The sequence below is a fragment of the Pseudochaenichthys georgianus genome, chromosome 8, assembly GCF_902827115.2.
Source record: "Pseudochaenichthys georgianus chromosome 8, fPseGeo1.2, whole genome shotgun sequence".
NCBI lineage: Eukaryota > Metazoa > Chordata > Actinopteri > Perciformes > Channichthyidae > Pseudochaenichthys > Pseudochaenichthys georgianus.
In genome coordinates this window covers 15,324,636-15,340,415 of record NC_047510.2, presented here as the reverse complement: position 1 = coordinate 15,340,415, position 15,780 = coordinate 15,324,636, and the positions used below count along the sequence as shown (strand labels likewise).

Genomic DNA, 15,780 nt, shown 5'->3' with positions numbered 1-15,780 from the left:
AAACGGCTCATTTCGGAGGACTCGTGCGCGTCGACTTGACGCCGGGACGACCGGCGACCCTCCCCGACATGCGCATAGACGCGAGGGCCCGCTCATCACTGCGCGCAGGACTGTGACCGCAGTTTTAATTTGGCATTGTCCATGTAAACATCAAAGCACTTTCAAGAAAGTGTGAGTGACAGATTTGTCATAAGTCTTAATGTAATTCATTTTTTTCACAATACTTTCCCACTCAAGAAATGTCTCCATTTCAGAGTGGGAGACTGATTGGTAGTTTTTAATGTGGAGAACAGTGCCTGATAGAGCAGTGCCATTGTGACTTCCTGGGAAACATCTTAAAGATGACAAGACAGTACATTTGAAGTCAGGAAAACTGACCTCCAGTCCAGAGTTGAATCTGATTAACAGACTTCCTGATGTGAAAACCTCCGAGGACTGACTAAACTCTGACAAATAAAACTACTGATATGTGTAAACACTTCCCTGCTATGAAGTAAATATAACCCACTTAGAGTTGCGTCTAACACAAACATCATTTTTCAACTAGAGGCTTACTTTATCCCCAACGTCACTGAATTGGTAGCTTTTACCAGTAGAGCTCCTTATTAGAGCACAGTTGTCAGCTCAGCGGTGATAAATGGTGCTTTACTTCCTTTTAAAAAGCCTACTAAAAGTACCACAAAAGCCACATTCTAATGAGTCTGAGGTTAATAATAGGCTGTTGAGCTTTTAACCTTACGTACTGTGCTTGTATACAGGGCCTGTTTTTGGCATAGGCGACATATAATAGGCGGGGCGCCAGATCTGGGGGGGCGCTGCGCTGGTAGCTCTGGGGGAGGGGGAAATGTTTGACCGTTGGTGCTCATCCTAATTTTCGGCCTAGATGTAACAACATTCATAATTAAGTAAATGTAGCACCCTTTTCACCCCGGTTACACGTTTCATTTGCCCTGTACGATGGGCGCTGTAAGTGATGAAAGTGGGGGATGTTGGCTTATCAGGCGCCCGCAGCTCACAGCCAAAGTGCTGAAAAGGTTCCCGAAAAAAAGTTCTAGTTCCAGATCTTTTTGGTGTGAATGCAATATCCCAGGAACTATCTGAACTATTCCTGGGAAAAGTACTCCGGTATGAAAGCGCCTTAATTAAGCCTCATTACAGTACATCCACTGGTATAAGTCATGGGCCAAACATTTGACAGCAAGTCAGGAGGTCTCTTGTTCAACTCTGACTGCCTCCCTTATTTAAACACTGATACTAAACAGTCGTTTTTTGTCTCAGTGCATCCATATACAAAATGTGAGCAGACTCAGTGAGAAAGCTCTGTAGGTAAAAATGTGAATTCATTGAATGATACAAAACAAATTATTTGTTGAAAGTTGAAGGATCAGAAGAGGTCCCAACATTAATGTAGTAAAGATAAGGATGTTCAAATCGTAAATGCTCTCCTTGGCACAAACTGTTCTTGTAATGATCTTTTATTTATGTTGATCATTGTTCTACGGCGTAACTGCAGGACAATAGCTGTTCACAAGATTTACAGTCATGAAGTACATCAGTTGTTTAGCAGTTTAAAATTCCTAAAATGAAAATGAAAACTATAGTATAATATGACACAAGGAAGTAATGGAAAGAAGTCATGCTATGGTAATGGTACTTAAAGATTGATTTATATAGTGGAAATACGCTGACCAGTCACAAATCATCTCCTGCTTAGCTGAAAAAGTAATTATTGTATATCTTTGGTTATAAAAGCAAGGAAAGGAAATCATGCATATATCAATTTGTCAGAGATGACAAATATTGTAAAACTACAAACAGTGAAGATACACACTCATAAACAAAAAATTATTGATAAATAGATAAAACAGGATAAAATGACAGGATTAAATATATTAGGAGGAAGATTAATTAAGGCAAACCAAGACCTGAATTAGGTAGTTCAATGGTCCCTAGTTGATCACTGCTTGCCCCATGTGATCCCGTATATGAACTCATGTAAACATTGTGTGGAAGCACTGAGATACATGTCTATTCTGGCCAAACTAATCAATTTATATGCGGCAGAATGAATGCATCAGCACAAGAGGAAATGCCAACTCAACTGTGCCATGTGCAAGGCATTATTAGCTCTGTGTGAAATGGCTTAACCTTTTTTATATAATATTCTGTTAAATTGTAAGAGTATCTGTAGAATAAAACACTTCAGTGAATCAATATGTATGCAAAGTGCTCACTGTAGGTTAAACAGCATGTTTTTGATCGTTTTATTTAGTATTGTGTAATTACAGCCGCTGATTAGTGCTGCAGCCATGGGCTAAATATCATAACAATTATCTGTAGTGTGGTGTGTGTGTTTGTCTGTGTGTAGTGTCTGGCTTGTACAACACCAGTAGACTTTCAGTACACAGTTGGACTGATGTGGCTGCAATGTAACATACATGTCTGTTCAATGTGCCAGTTGTTGACAATCTCAATGTCAGGATTACTACTGGTTTCATTTGAGACACTGCACATACACACACAAGGGCTGCGGTGCTTTTAGGCTGCATAACACGACACTAAGGATTTGTGTGTATTGTCTCCACAGGGGGCACCCAGAATTGAACTTGGGACCCTTGATCTGCAGTCAAATGCTCTACCGCTGAGCTATACCCCCGCTCCGCTTAGTTTTTTGTGGAGGCGGCATGAAGTTGTTGGATGTATGGTTGGGTGGTAGGATGGATGGACATAACACCATGGAGAAATAACTATTTGGTCTTATCTGTTCACTCATGCTTCTGGTGGTAAGTATTTTTTTATTTTGTTCATGTTATTTTAAGAACACTTTATTGTTTTATACCTTGGTAAAACAATAATAAAAGAGTACCATTTATCATGTGTTCACAATAAGGATCATGTATCTCCTTGTCATGTATAACAGGGTTTTAATATTTTACTGTAGTTCAACCTTAACTGCAGGAAAGTCCTTGGGAAAATGTATCCATTGTTATTTTTTAGTGACTAGCAATGAGCAAGTTGAAATTGGGGTGAGTGGAAGAAGTACAGCCTCTACGCACACATGCTCATTATCAAACACAAACATTCAGAGTGAACCGACAAAGTAAATACTATATTGAAAGGGAATGGGATTTCTCTTCTGCTTTTTGGTGAAATTCAGCATTAAATAATAGAGCTTAAATTGTAAATAAAACAGTTGATATCCGGATATAGCTCCGTAATCTGCAGTGTTTGACTGCAGATCAACAGGCCCCGAGTTTAACTCCCAGTGCCTCCTCTGTTTATTGCCAATACAAACAGTGTTCTGTGTATGTTTGAACCAGCTCTGCGAGATGTTAAAGACAACAGGCGAACAATAGAAGAGCTTGCAGCTCTGTAAAAAAGGCCCCACAACTTAGAGTTTAAACCTCAAAGTGAATATATCTGCACTTTCCTTGAGGTTTGGAGTTTGAATCTTTATGGTTTTTGCACTTATTGTAAGTCGCTTTGGTTAAAAGCTCAGCCAAATGAAATGTAATGTAATACGAGCTGGCTTTATTATATAGAATAGATCCTGCTGGTTACTTTGCCTTTAACATCTTCTTCATCTTTTCACATGACAATTTATATGAGGTTTGTTGCCCAAAGACTTACAGAATAAGATTATAAGAGCCCTGAATCAAACATGCTTACTATACAAATGTATTATCCTATATAGTTGCTGTCACACTCATGTGGTTATAGCTGGAGTGTTGGAATATAAAACAAACTCTTATAAATTCCTTTTTGTTTGTATAGACAAATTACATGACATTAAAATGGCATTTTTATTTTACTTTAGCATTTACAGAATTGTAATACATTTATTTATTTATTTTCCTAACTGTTTCTTCAGAACCCCATATAATTATTTGCAGTAAAAAACAGATTATTTTCTTTGGTATTTATGAATCTCGAATCACATGTACAGCAGCAGGACTGAGCCACACTTTATTTCATGACTGCCAGAAAAAGTATTTAAGATTCTCATTTCTAATTAGCGACAAGAGAACCTGAGGTGAACGGATTCTGAGGCTTCTCCGTGAGCCTGTGTATATTATCATCCATAATCATGCATGCCAAGTCACACACACACACACACACACACACACACACACACACACACACACACACACACACACACACACACCACACACACACACACACACACACACACACACACACAACACACACACACACACACACACACACACACACACACACACACACACACACACAACACACACACACACACACACACACACACACACATGGAAGAACACAGCTAGCACCTCCTCAGGCTCGGGCTCACCTGCACACTCAAACTCATTAGAGAAGAGGGGAGGAAGAGGAGGAGGGCCTTAGTGAGTGTGTATGATATACTGTATGATAAATTAGAGGTAATATTTGTCCTAGTAACCAAGTTAAAAAAACATTGGTAAAGCAAAGTGATCACGAAGGAAAAAAACGACTGTGTGTGTGTTTGTGTAAGTATGTTTGTGTCTACTTGTGTGGGTGCATGTGCAGAACATCTTTGCCTTTGATGACAGGTTTAGAGGGCAGAGGGAATGTGTGTGGGTGTGTCTGTGTGTGTGTATTTATGTCTGCTTTAATATGTGCTCGCAAACTACTGTACATGTGTGTTATTTTTATTCATATTATTCACATTCTCCAGGGAAGTGGCCAGTCCTTTGTTACAGTGTGTGTTCACTTGTCTGACAGATCTGTTCCTGAGGCGGCTGCTGCTGCTGCTAAATATCACACACCCGATTGCACAGAGAGTGCCGCTCCCTCTCTTACTGTGTATTCGAAGACCCTGTTACCATGCTAATAATACCCAAAAAATCACACAGCACTTTCACCTTTATTAGTCTTCGTCAGTGAGCCCAAACAGCACATTTGGGATTAGGGATGACTTAATTTGCAGCCGTGTATCCTTAAAACCGCAGGAGCTGAAAAGCTGGGCAGAGGGTAGACGGATAAAGGAGATGAATGGTTTCTCTAAATAACATCCCAAATATGAATACATACCACAACTGGTTCCACCATCCACCCTATCTGTTGTGCAGTGGTAGCTTGTGCATGAGGCATTTCTTGGCTATTATGGCAGAAATCTGATGATTTAAAGAGCAAAAAGCATTAATCTGTGGTTGCAGTGCTGCTGCTATATAATACAAAAATGATGTTACATGATAGAAATACAACCGTTGAATAACATTTTCAGATATTTTGCTGTCAAATAAATGCAGTGGAATAAAAAGCACAATAGTTTCCGCTGAAAATCAGCAGATGCTGCTACAGACAAACAATGTAACCTGATAACATTATCATTAGTAACACAGAGCCAAGTAGATACAAATGTATCAAGGTCGCATGAGACGTTTAATGTAAATCTGTTAATTGAAATTCTGGAAGTTAAAATGGCTGCACGTTTATTTTGTAACTTTGTAAATCCACTTATGCAGCTGGATTTGCATTGAGTGAATTGAAGCAAAAGATTTAAATGGCTTCAGTCTTGCTATTAAAGCAAAGCAAAACATCAGACAAACATGGAGGAGCAGCTCTGTGTGTGTGTGTGTGTGTGTGTGTGTGTGTGTGTGTGTGTGTGTGTGTGTGTGTGTGTGTGTGTGTGTGTGTGTGTGCGCGCGCGCGCGCGTGTGTGTGTGCGCGCGTGTGTGTGTGTGTGTGTGTGTGTGTGTGTGTGTGTGTGTGTGTTGTGTGTGTTGTGTGTGTGTGTGTGTGTGTGTGTGTGTGTGTGTGTGTGTGTGTGTGTGTGTGTGTGTTGTGTAGGAGCAGGGGGAGTGCTGTCCCTGGTCTCTGCTCAGTGTGTGCAGCAGCTGCAGCTTTCAGCCTCAGTCTGCACTGTAGGGGCCATTCTGCTGCCTGAAAGACGGATAGATACAAAGAGCAGAATAGTGATGAGAGATGACTCTGAGGACAGCTCTGATGGTGATCTCAAACTCACTCATTCCCCCTCTGCATGTTGCAATTCAACATTTGTATGAAGGGAAAACAAAAACCACGCTTCCGGGTCAAATATTCTGCTCAGGCTCTGGAAAAGGGTCCGCACCGAGCTGTTTTTGGATGAGGCCGACACGAGTGTGGATTTCACAACTGGCCCGAGGGCTGTACAATCTTGACTGAATTTAGAGAGAGTAGTTCCCTTCGTCCTTCCCTGATATACGGTCTTGTCCTTTGTCGTCCTCTATGAAAGCACACAGGGACCAAAAAGAAGAGAAAAAGCCACGGATACAGATGCTGACCTACGCCCGATGCACACATATGTTACAGAGGAAAACCCTGCAAGCGAAACAATCAATTCTCACACTCTATAGAAACAAACTGGCATGCACCTAAACACACAAAGGGGGCTAAACACGCATGGCGCCCACAGTCTAATGAGACCAAATCTGAGAGAGTGCATGAGTGGAGTGCCCTGTTTCAGCCCATGGCACCGAGGGCTGTGCAGAAACAAAGCTCTCATGCAACACCCCCATTCGTAGTCTGGCACTAAGGGTAGAAAATGGAGCTCACTGGCAATCCAGCTCACAGTATGGAGGTCTTATAATATTAGAAAGCGGGGGACTCACTCTGCACACTAGTATTCTTCTTCACCATCCCCCACCTCCCTGACTGTGGGCCCTCGCTACCCGCCCCCACAAATCCCAGCATACCCTCACCCTTCCGTTAACCTCCCTCATTCTGCTCTCTCTCTCTCTCCATCCCCATCCCCCTCTCCAAAACCTCCACTTACTCCTCCTGATCGCCATCCACGGAGAACCATAAGGACAGGCGCTCTTTACACATCACAAACACTGTGTGCCACTGGATGAGAATGATGGTTCAATCCAAGCTGGAGGTCACGTATACAGTACGACGCCTGTCGGCTGTTAATACCACCCAACCATAAAACTGAAAAAAACGTTTTTGTAAGGATCTTGGTAACAGATTTGGGTCTGATTATTGCAAATAATGTAGGACTGCAACTAATGTTTATTTTCATTATTGAATTACATTTCTAAATTAATGTTGTATAAAATGTACTTTTGCAATTGTCCTTTATATGTTTATGTTTAGATTTTTTTCCCCCTTCATTACAATTAAAAATAGTATTAAGAATATTAGTATTGTTGTTATTTTATATGTTTTCTTTCTCACACATTCTGGCTACTGGTTCTTGAGGAAAAAAATGGCAAAAAACAACAACTATATGGGCATGTTTGCGCTGTTATATCACGTTGTAGTAATTCCAATGTAAAGTTAACAATTAAAGAACAAAATATAGGAACAAATTATGTTTAAATTACATGTAAATGTCATATTGTCAATTGTTTTGTTGAACAGCTGTGCCTGAGTTTGGAATGTGGTGTAGGGAAGTGCGTTAACAGCAGTTCAAACATTTGCGAGTTTACCTCCAGATGCTCCCTGAAACTGTGTACATACAACTCAAGTACCACTTTTACCTTGTCCTGTCATACAAGCCAAAAGGTGAAGCTTTGCACGGGGAAGGGAGTTTATGTACATACTGTAGCAGCTCTGTTTTGAGTCCATGGCAGCCACTGAGAAGCAAACAGAGAAGAGAAAACTATTTCCAAACAAAGACACAGATTTACTGTACGGTTGTTTGATCAATCTATATTTTAAAACCTAAGGTGTACATATTTTCTCTTACATTGTTTTGAATATGGGAAGTGTAGTTTCCGAGATTTAAACCTACATTTTTCAGGTGGCATCCTTTTTGTAAACAAGTTGTTATCAAAGGCTTTTTAATAACACTTGGACCTCAAAATGGCTTCCATTTTATTGAGAGTTTCAAGTATCATCTAATTTTTTTTGAGGGCGACTCTAAAACGGCTTTCAACCCAACTTTGCCTCATAAGCTCAGCATTAAAAAAGGACGTAGTTAAGAAGTGAATGTCTCTACGTGTCACATGATTTATGCTGCAGACAATCTAGTTTTAAGCTTTTTTTTAAACAAATCATGTTTTATCTAATGAAGATGAAATGAAGATTTGTCATTACAATTTACTCATGACAAATAAAGAAAATGTGTGCCCAGTGCACACGGACACCCTTCCTCTTAAAATATGTTAAAATATTCTGTATGCCTTCACAAGTGGCAGCAGTAATGTGATACAATATCAATATTACAGTGGAAAGCAGCAGTAACCCCCCACAGAGCAAAATATGTTCAGACTTCAATACAGAGGTCCAATTACCCCCCCCCCCCCCCCCCCCCCCCCCCCCCCCCACACACACACACACACACACACACACACACACACACACACACACACACACACACACACACACACACACCATATTTTTTTCACTTATTGATGAGATGGATTTCTTGTGTTCGGAGGTAATTCCCTGTCAGCTGTTGTGTGCAGGAGCGGATTGGATAGGTGATTTACGATTGACCATGAAAAAAGGCTCTCTTGGTTCAGTAAGAATTGACCTGAGAGGCGGGACACTGCCAATGCATAGAGAAAAGACAAATAGGTTAAACGAGGTAAAGAGGGACATAGGGAAAGAGATGAAGGGGGACATAAGAGCATTAGCCTGGCTCTACTGTGAGGCCTTTGTCTCGGGCCAAAGCAGACCTGAGACCTGCCAACTGCACTCAGCTCCCTCTCTGTTAGGGCTGACGATGTGAACGCTCTCTACAGAGATGACATACCGACTCAAAGTGAGGTATTAATAGAATGTAAATCACAAGCAGGTCCCTGGGGACATAGTACAATGCAACAACACTAATGAGTGCCTGATTAAAGTCAGCCCTTTCTTAGCACCTGAATTTTCATTTTAAACAACTTAATAGCTTAACTTCAACCCCTGAAGCTAGCGTTAAATTGGCACTTAGAGCATCATGAGTCGTGGGCATCTTTTTAGGGTGTTACAATGAGTCAATCAGTTAAAATCATGCATGACTTCCTGCTGAAATTAATTAGCACTGTGTAATGAAATGGGGCTGTTTAAATCAGACGTATAGGAGGAGCACCCAATGACTTCATGATCCAAGCTCATGGGGGAGGTCGTCGCCGCATGCGGGCCGCCGGCTCTATCCACTGGGCTATCTATTCTTCAACTGTTACACTTTTTTTTTAATATTGATAGTTGTCTTTTTGTTCACAACTTCTCCACATTTCGAAGTGTTTCCAGAGCCAGAACGACCTATCTTTCTTCCTGGCTTGCTCTATGATCCAATACAAATGCAATACCAACAACAACTCAACAGCAACAACGCAAACTACGACAACAACCCACACATTGCACATTGTTTAGAGCGGTCATAAAGTGTTGAAGCGCTCAAATTCGAAACTGTTTCAACCTGTCACCTGTCAGAATCGAGACGAGGCAGTGCATTGAATCGCGTGATTGGACCGCGAACCAGTCAAGTGATTCATTCAGGAAATGAAGCAGTTGCTGCTTCGGGACGTCACATGTCACGTGATTTGAAGCAACCTTCGAAGCAGTGCTTCTATGTAATAGTAAAACCAGGGTTTGAAGCACGTATCGAAGCTTCAGTCTCACACTGCCATCACTACCAAATGCCACTGCCAGCCACAGTTGAACTTGTTTACTCCAGACAGATAGAGAAATCTTTGCCATCACAGTGGCTGAACACTGACATGAGTATTGTGGTTGAGCTTGTGTGGATGAGGAGCCGGGGACGTACGCTCAGGGCTCATATTGGCCTAAATGTGTGTGAAATAACACACACGATGCACAGAGCAGCTCCATATTATCATTTAGGTTATATTTGGGTTAATCTGCCGACATGAACCCTTGCTAATTAACTACTACACTCATGTCCCTGTCCATCTGTGGTAAATGATCTCCAGATTGAGCAGCTGGCCCCTTTCTCTGTCCTTTATATATAATATGTTACAACTTTTGGAGTAGAACCATTTATTTCTTGTGTTTTCATGCTTGCATTAATAAATGATCTTAGTCCGGTGCTGTATGCTTCCTTGTGACCTGACCAAAAGGCAGCTTTGTTTGGCTCTAGGCAGGGCCATCACCTCTCCATTCATACAGGCTACCTAGGGGAGAGTATGCTGTATTGCCTTTTTAAATGTGTTTTGTCATCAACACATTTGCTGATATGTAATGTCACTGATGATGTGTATTCCTCCAGATGTATGTTGTTTGGTGGCAGCATCCCGGATCATATGCCAGACTGTGCACTCAAAGCAGTGGTGTAGAGCAGCTGTAGATTCATCTGTTCACACTTTAACTGTTTTTTTCAGATGGGATTGAGAAAGCAGCAGAAGCAGGGAATCATGGTATAATTGTCCAAAGTGGGGACGGGGGAAGGCGATTCACTTGAGTTCTATTCTCAAAAAGGTACGTGCGAGACATTTTTGTAATCTGGTCACAACTAAACTCTAATTTCAGGATGTCCATCCAACACCTTATGAAGGATTCATTTCGAAGGAATAATTATGGTCTCTTTTCAAATGTATATTTCTCCCCAGAATTTTAAACATTTTAAAACCAAACTGAATCTTCGTCATAAAGACTAGATGAGCCAAACAACACATATATTTAGTTTATTGCAATTAATAAAAGGAACACATTTTACAGACTTGCAGGTCTTTAGTGGGAGATAATAATGATGTATTATTATGTAATCATATAATCCTGACTTTGTGCAGTTGGTCAAGAGGAACAGGCATTTCAACTTCCCATTATGAGTTTAACTTAGTCAAAATCAGGTTGTGTAGTTATACATTTCCTAGAGAGTGTCAAGGATGTTATATTACAGATGTCAAACTTGGAGGAATTTACTTATGTGCGATATCTTTTCTTTTTATAACAGCTGTTTGTTGTTGCCTTGAGATGATAACTCACAGTGTGCGGGTTAGGGTTAAGCATCTCAAGCAAGGACGTTTAAGAAGATCCTTCTGTTGGTTGGACACCCAATAAAACAACAACATTCAAATGTGTTGGCAGGCACTGACCCTGACCCTATTTCTTTTGACAGTTCCACAGGACATCATTAGACCTTGGATGACAAGGGGCAAGGATTTTCCTAGCTATTATACCTCTAGGTAATAACTTGTGTCAGTGAGGAGCATCCATCAGCCATCATTCACTGCTCCGGACACTATCACTCCACTGGCACTGTGCTCGCCTTAAGGAGGGAAGCAGGCTGACAGAAGAGCCTGGCTGCAGGAAGAGCCGAGGTTTATCAAACAACAAAACTCAGAGACAGAGTTGATACATAGTTCAGACTAAACTATTCAAAGTTATTAACAGAGAGCAACCACATAGCAACATGTCAGTATAAATGAGTATAATGAGTATAAAGTAGTATGTTGTGAAATATCTCAAAAAGAGTATTGTTGGATTGACATTACATTTGTTACAGACCTTCATGTCTACCTGAGAATTTTAACAAATGTTGGTGATTACTTAACTTTTCATCTAGCATTGTACTTTGGTTTATGAGCAGATACCTACCGACGGCTTACTTAGATGAGTAACATGGTAAGCATGTTAGCATTGTTATTGTAAGCAATAGCATTTTACCTTTGTCCTCAAATTACAACAAAATCACTTTTAATTGTGGCTGAAAGAGCAATTTAAAAATATTGTCAAAGAAACAAGACATCTTCACTCTCATCAGACAGATGCCTGATGAGAAGGAATTTGGCTTTTTGCCTCTTAAAAAGCGTATGGTTTATTGTTTAGAGATGAAAAGCAGCTAGGGATCACAACAAATATGAAATGAAGGCATAGAGAAAAAGGGGAGGCAAGTGATTTCAACGATGCCAACATTAAGAATTGATTCACACTTGCAGCCAAATTCAGCAGATGGTGAGTGAATGTAAATGGAACTGAGCAATCACATTTCCTACAAACACTTAAAGGACGCAGAGAAGGGGAAGAAATAAAAGATTGAAAATGCTGGAGGAGCCAAGAAGGAACTGACTAGAGAATAAAAAGAGCCCTTTGGCTGCAATATGTTCTCGCCTACGGTTACACTTGTTCCCATGCAACTTTAATCATCCAATCATGCTTGCCATGTCAACTGACAGGTCTGCTTGTGCAAAATATGGGTTTTGCTCGCACTGATATGTGATCTACATGAAAGACTGCAGACTGAGATGGAACAGATCTAAATAGTAACAGGATTTGCACAATAACTTTTTTAAGCATAACAGTAATGTTTATAAAATCTTATTTCAACTTTTATTTGTTTGAATCTCATTGGAAAACAATCACAGCACAAGCTACAAAGAGACTTGCCTGATCAAGAATTGTCTAAAGAAATAAAGTACAGACTCCATAAATCATTGGTTCCCTGAGGTGAATCCTTCAGGCTGCCTCCCAGCAGAGGAACCCAATGTATGCCACAACCTAATAAAATCTCCTACATCACATTAAAGACCACACAGTGCTGTGCTTACATTCGCCAACGTCAAGATATACACAGTCTCCTCTTGTTTAGGGCTATGTATGGCTTTTGTTTTGATAAGAGAGGAAATACATGTAAGTGTACAATGTAAGGTGCACTGTTTATTGTGGTTGTATTTTTTGACTGACTCCTGCATTATAACAACCTACATGTGTCTGTCTGCGCTGTAAACTGATATACCTGTTGTTCTTCTGATACATTATCCCCATTCGGATGATTAACCCCAATTGCTTCTATTAAGATAACCACAGCACTAACTCTGAGATATTAAGACACACATAAATCCTCTGGGTTAATGCATGAGACAGGTTTGTGTGTGTCTGCTCTGAAGGTTGGACCGAGAGGTGGGCTGAAGCTGCTCCTGTGATCCCATGCCAAACAGAGACAGCAGCAGTGATGCGATCCAGAGACAAACGCACCGTGCCAGCCGAGGAAGCTGCTACTGCTCTGCTTTATGGCCTGCGCATATAATCACTAAATCATTATCATTCTCAGAACAAACATGTTCTTTATGTAGGCTTTATGTAAACAGACTATCCTTTAGGAGGGAGACTCTTCCTTTGATTCCTAAAACGAATTCAAAACTGTCTTGTGCAGTAGAGGCCCAAACCAATAGAAAAAATAAAGAGAGTAAAACTGAAACAGCACAGAGCTATTTAAAGTTAGGCCTTACGTATTTCTGTCAAGTTAATATTTGTTCCCTTTTGTTTTTTTTTTTTTAGATAAAGAGTCTAGAAGTGGTAGCATGTAAGGCTATCATCAAGGCTACACTAGTAGCACGAGAGCATCTGTGCACGCCTTTGGGCGTTTTCCTACCCATCACACCATGGTATCACATGGTCCTTAGGCCTTGTGTCCATGGAAACCCACTCATGTATGAATGTAACTTTGTTTAAATATGACTCCAGGAGAAGAGACGGAGGAAAGGACTTGACAGGACAGGATTGTCCTGGGAGACACATCACGTGTTGGTGATGTAACAGGAAAGAGAAAGCAATAGGAGCCGCTGCTTTGGTGCCCGAAACAAACAGGTACCTGACCAGGTGTTGAGAGGACTTCCCTCGACTTCTGTATCCTAATGTAACAATGTTCAGCATTCTGTCCGTCATTATCTTTTTCTCACACTGCATACCTGCTTTTTGCACCTTCTAAAAAGCAGAGAGGATTCGGTGCGTTTCATACCGTTGTAAACTATTCACACATTGCAGATAAAAAAGAATATTTGCAGACACCAATTTTGGCTCTGGGAAAACGTGATGATCATTCAAATGATAAGGCAGAAGAGTTAGCATTGTAAGTAATACATTTATCAGGATAAACTTTTTTTTATGTTAAAATAATTGTTGCTGCAAATATTGTTTTCCTTCTCCATGACTTTCTCTACAATCTCTATTGATCTAGTAGTTGTTGATTTTTTCATAAAATGTCTTGTTCAATGTTCGAAGTGAAACAAGATATCTTCACATTCTTGAAGTCAGTGTATTTTGATTGAAAACAAATTAAACAATAATTCATTCATTTGTGAAAATTAACCGATTGACGGTTCATTCATTATTTCAGTTTGAAGGAGCCCTATTATGCTCATGCTCACAGAAACTCCTTCTGGTGTGAACTTTGAAATTGTAGCCCTTGCAAACCATTTACATGCACAAAATCCCATATAACATACTACAGGTAAGGGAAAAGTGGGGGAAAAAGCATAATAGGAATAAGGAATAATTTTTTTTTACTTTCTAAAAACCAAAATTACTGGATATTCAAAGACAGAGAGACCGTCTGTTATCTGAGACACACAGTCTCGTAAACAATTTTTTCAGTAATATGTCATACAATAATCTCTTATTAGAGCGATAACCCCTGTCACGGAGATAGTTTTGGTAGTTTGAGTCTATGAATATATTTATAGGTATTTGTGGATTCTTTAAAACCTGTATCTAAACCTAATCCAGATTGCCTGCAACACAACCTCAAAAACTACTCTTTCATTCCCAAGGCTCCATCCAGTAAAGCTCCAGTAAAGCTCCAGTTAAATCTAGTCTAAGGCAGTGGTTCCCAAACTTTTTGTGCCCAAGGCACACCAAAGGACAAGTAAAAATCTCAAGGCACACCTATTGTGCAAAATAGCCCTTATAACACGTGTTATCACTCATATAATGTAAAATATCTGTAAATGTGCATAATTATTTACCAATGCCAAATAAAATGTGACAAAGACAACTATATTACTCATGAAATATTTAATAACGAAATATTTCAGAAATATTTGAAACTTTATCAAAATAGGCTTCATCAAAGCAGCAACACACTCATTTAAACCAGACAGGTCACAGCATTAAAAATGAGGCAAAGGAAACTCAGCAGAAACTCAGCACAGAGAACTGTCAATGCAAGGAAGCTGCACTATCCGTGGTCCTGAACTACAAATGATAAATGTAACATTTCAGCATTGAAAATAAATAATAATAATAAAATAAATAATAAATGTGCTATTATAAATATGTTGCCGACTTAAACATTAGTGAGATACATGTGCCTGTCGGGTTGCGCAGATCTTTTTAATCCTTGGTGGCACTGAGGAGAGGGCCACTCGCAAGTCCTGTTCAACAGAGAGCCGTGACCTCCTGTTGTTCTTCATGTAAACCAGAGTAGAGAACGCCAACTCACACAGGTAGGTAGTGGGAAAAAGAAGAAGTTGCTCAATCGCGTGGTGGGAGATGCTTGGGTACTCCGATGCAGAAGCCAACCAAAACTGATCCAGTGGGAGCTCACTAAATTTGAGTTTCAGTGTGCGGTCCTCACGGAGCTCTGCGCACTCCTCTCTCTCTTTCATAGTGAGCTTTTCTGTTGAGGATTCCTGGTGGAATGGGTCTCGGATCCAGTCATAGTCCTCGATGTCAGCCACACGTGGAAAATAGCGCTCAAACCTCTCTTTTAAGGTCTGAATGTGTTCGGCATATACAGCGCGCTCCCTAGCTGCCTGCGGTGCAGCTGATGCCAGCGGGAACATGTCCATGGAGCCCTGTTCCAAAGCCTGCGCCGCAGGATAAGTTTTCCCATAAACCCCCGAATCTTGTCTGTGGATGATAAAATGTTTTCATTCCTGCCCTGAAGCTTGGCGTTTAACTCATTGAGATGCCCAAATATGTCTGCGAGGTAAGCCAGCCTGGCGCACCACCTCTCATCCGCGAGCTTGTCTTTATGTGGGACAGCGTGTTCACGTGAAAACTCAAAAGCTCTTCCCGAAGCTCATAAAGTCGGGATAGGACTTTCCCCCGTGACAGCCAACGTACCTCTGTGTGGAGGATCAGGCTTTGGTGGTCGGCTCCCATCTCGGC

At 40.7% G+C, this 15,780-nt stretch overlaps 1 protein-coding gene and 1 non-coding gene across 2 annotated transcripts in view; both read right to left on the bottom strand.

The window, feature by feature from the left end:
- The window catches only part of gjc1 (gap junction protein gamma 1), a 42,559-nt gene that overhangs the window by 17,649 nt on the left and 9,130 nt on the right, over positions 1-15,780 (bottom strand). The window lies entirely within an intron of this gene.
- On the bottom strand, positions 2,586-2,656 carry trnac-gca (transfer RNA cysteine (anticodon GCA)). Its single transcript has one exon. It is a non-coding gene; the product is annotated as a tRNA-Cys (tRNA).